Source organism: Gossypium hirsutum, chromosome D06 (genome assembly GCF_007990345.1).
Source record: "Gossypium hirsutum isolate 1008001.06 chromosome D06, Gossypium_hirsutum_v2.1, whole genome shotgun sequence".
Lineage (NCBI taxonomy): Eukaryota > Viridiplantae > Streptophyta > Magnoliopsida > Malvales > Malvaceae > Gossypium > Gossypium hirsutum.
The window spans coordinates 16,181,772-16,185,613 of record NC_053442.1 but is presented as its reverse complement, the minus strand read 5'-3'; positions in this window follow the sequence as shown (position 1 = coordinate 16,185,613).

The window sequence follows — 3,842 nt, the reverse complement described above, 5'->3', positions numbered from 1 at the left end:
GTTAAGCGCGTGGAGTGCTAGAATAGGGATCTTGAGAGAGGCAAGAATAAAAGGAATTTAGAGCCCTCTAGTTCTGTTTAGAGGCCTAAGAAATGAGCCAGACCTAATGGGCCTGTTAGAGGGGGGTTCCTATTGCCCCTATTAGGATTCAGCCATGTGGTGATTGTGGTAGGCATCATCCGGGCAAGTGTTGGAGGAGGTTAGAGGCTTGTTTGAGGTGTGGGTCTTTGGAGCATCGAATGAGAGAGTGTCCATAGTGTACTGATCAGATGCAAGCTTCAGGACCGAGCTCTGTATAGCCTCAAAGGGCAGTTCAGCAACCATCTAGGGGCCATAGACCAGCTAGGGTGGTAATGGTATGGGTCGAAGACAGAGAGCACCGAGCAGATATGCTAATCAGTTTGAGGTGAGGCAACCTGTATTGGTTTATGCTACTCGACACCGAGAGGATAGAGATGTTTTTGATGTGATCACGGGTACGTTTTAAATTTTTGATGCTTCATATATTGCCTTGATAGACATAAGTTCTACTCATTCTTATGTAGCTAGTATTGTTTTCGAGAACTTGAGGATTTCTGTTGAGTGTACTTCTAGTGAGATTACTGTACTGAGTCTGTTGGTGCAGTCTATTCGAGTAAGTAGACTTTATAGGAATGTTCTGTTAGAAGTACAAGGGACTGTGTTTCCGGTAAATCTGATAGAGCTACTGTTTGGGGAGTTTAACTTAATTCTGGGTATGGATTGGTTGGTTGAGCACTGAGTTAGTCTGGACTGTGTGACTAAGAGGGTTATTCTGAGGACCAAGGATGATAAGGAAATAGTCGTGATCGTGAGCGTCGAGATTATTTGTCTAATGTAATCTCCACTCTGGTGGCTGAGAAATTGGTTCGAAAAGGGTGTGAGGCGTATTTGGCTTTCGCCAGTGTTTCAATTTCTTAGGACTCTTCCGTCAGGGATATCAGAACTGTGAGGGAATTTTCGGATGTCTTTCTTGAGGAGTTACTGGGTTTACCTCGAAATCGAGAAGTTGAGTTCGGAATTGAGCTTCTACTGGGTACAGCTCCGGTATCTATCGCTCCATACCGTATGTTACTAAAGGAGCTTACAGAGCTTAAGGCTTAACTTCAAGAGCTTCTAGATCGTGGTTTCATCCATCCTAGTGTGTCCCCGTATAGGGCACCAGTTCTGTTTGTAAAGAAAAATGATGGTACCATGAGGATGTGTATTAACTACTGACAGTTGAATAAACTGACTATAAAGAATAAGTACCCACTTCCGAGGATCGACGATTTGTTTTATCAGTTTCGAGGGGTTTCAGTGTTTTCAAAAATAGATCTCCGTTCTAGATATCATCAGCTTAGATTTAAGGAAGGGGAAGTTCATAAAACAACATTTAGGACTCGTTATGGGCACTACGAGTTCCTAGTTATGCCCTTTGGTTTGACGAATACTCCTGCTACATTCATGAATCTGATGAACTGATTTTTTCAGTCGTTTCTAGATTAGTTCATTGTGGTCTTCATCGATGATATTTTGGTTTACTCTAAGACTGAGTTTTAGCATGATGAGCATCTTAGAGTAGTGCTTCAGATCCTCTGAGAGAAACAACTCTACGCTAAGTTGAGCAAGTGTGAGGTCTGGTTGCGAAAGGTAACTTTTCTGGGGCACGTCATTTCTACTTAAAGGATCCAAGTTGATCCTAGAAAGATTGAGGTTGTGCTTGATTGGGAACAGCCTAAGAACGTATTTGAGATCCGCAGTTTTCTGGGTTTTACGGGATATTATCAGCGATTTGTTGAGGGGTTCTTTTTTATTGCAGCTCCTTTGACTAAACTTCTGTGCATGGGTGTTCCTTTTGTATGGACTGATGCGCAACAATTGAGCTTCGAGAAGCTCAAGTCTGTTCTAATTCAGGCTCCTGTTTTGATACAGCCTAAATATGGTAAAGAGTTTGTGGTGTACAGTAATGTGTTACACGTCAGTTCTGGATGTGTACTGATGTAAGATGGTAAGGTTGTGGCTTACGCGTCCTGTCAGCTTAAGTCACACGAGGGGAATTATCTAACGCATGATCTCAAGTTAGCTGCTATGGATTTTGTGTTAAAGATTTGGAGGCACTATTTGTATGGTGAGAGGTGTATTATCTACACCGATCATAAGAGCCTCAAGTACCTCTTTACTCAGAAGGAGTTAAATCTTAGGCAGCGTAGATGGACTGAACTGTTTAACGATTATGACTGCACGATAGAATATCATCCTGGTAAGGCCAATGTGGTGGGTGATGCTCTCAGTCGTAGAGCGATGAGTAATTTGAGAGCGATGTTTGCTCGTCTTAATTTGTTCGATGACGGAAGTCTGTTAGTCGAGTTGTAAGTTAAGTCGACTTGGATTGATCAAATTTGGGATAAGCAGTTAGGGGATGAGTCTTTAGTTTCACGGTTCTGCCAGGTTGAGAGTGGCAGTACATCTGATTTTAGGCTGAATAAAGATGGGGTTATGTGTTTCCGAGGTTGGGTTTGTGTACCGAATGATTCTGATCTGAGACAGTTAATTTTGAGGGAGGTGCATAGTAGCCCTTATGCTATGCATCCCGATGGTAATAAAATGTATCGGGATCTTTGGGAACTGTATTGGTGGCCGGGTTTGAAACGTGAGTTAACAGATTTTGTTACTCGTTGTCTAGCGTGTCAGTAGGTGAAAACTGAGTACTAGTTGCCTTCGGGTTTACTTCAGCCTGTTAATATTTCCTTATGGAAGTGGGAACGGGTGACGATGGATTTCGTTAGTGGGTTGCCCTTGACACCCTCTAAGAAGGATTCTATTTGGGTCATCGTGGATCGATTGACCAAGTTCACCCATTTTATTCTGGTTTGAACAGACTACTCTCTGTAAAGGTTAGTGAAGCTCTATATCTCTGAGATTGTAAGACTACATGGGGTTCCGGTTTCGATAATCTCTGATAGGGATCCTCGCTTCACTTCCCTGTTTTGGAATAAACTGCATGAGGCTCTGGGTTCAAGATTGGACTTCAATACTGCATTCCATCCTCAGACCGATGGTTAATCTGAGAGGGTGATTCTGTTACTAGAGGATATGCTTTAGAGTTGTGTGATTGATTTCCGATGTAGTTGGGCAGATTTTTTGCTGTTAGTTGGTTTCGCCTACAATAACAGTTTCCAACCTAGCTTCCAGATGGCACCTTACGAGGCTTGGTATATTTGTAAGTGTCGTACTTCGCTATGTTGGACTGAGTTGGGTGAGCGACGAATTTTGGGTCCTGAGTTGGTTTTCGAGACTAAAGATAGGGTTAGACTGATTCGGGATCATCTGAAGGTGGCTTCTAATAGACATATATCTTATGCAGATCTGAAAAAAGAGATATTGAGTACACTGTGGGTGACTTCATTTTTTTAAGGTTTCTCCGTAAAAAAAGTTCTGAGGTTTGGTCGTAAGGGTAAGTTGAGCCCTAGGTTTATCGGGATATATCAAATTTTAAAGTGTGTGTGACCTGTCGATTATTAGTCGGAGCTACCTCCAGAGTTGGACCGTATCAATGATGTGTTTCACATCTTGATGTTGAGGCAGTACCGGTGTGATCCATCTCACGTTGTCTCTATTAAGAAGATCTAGGTTAGATCGGATTTGACTTTTAAGGAGGAGCCAGTTTAAATTTTAGATCGATATATTAAGGTTCTGAGGAGGAAGTCCATACCATTAGTGAAGGTTCTGTAGCAGAATCATGGCACTAAGGAAGCCACGTGGGAACCTGAGGACTCGATGTGTATGTAGTATCCTCATATGTTTGGATCAGGTAATTTCGAGGCCGAAATTTCTTTTAGGGG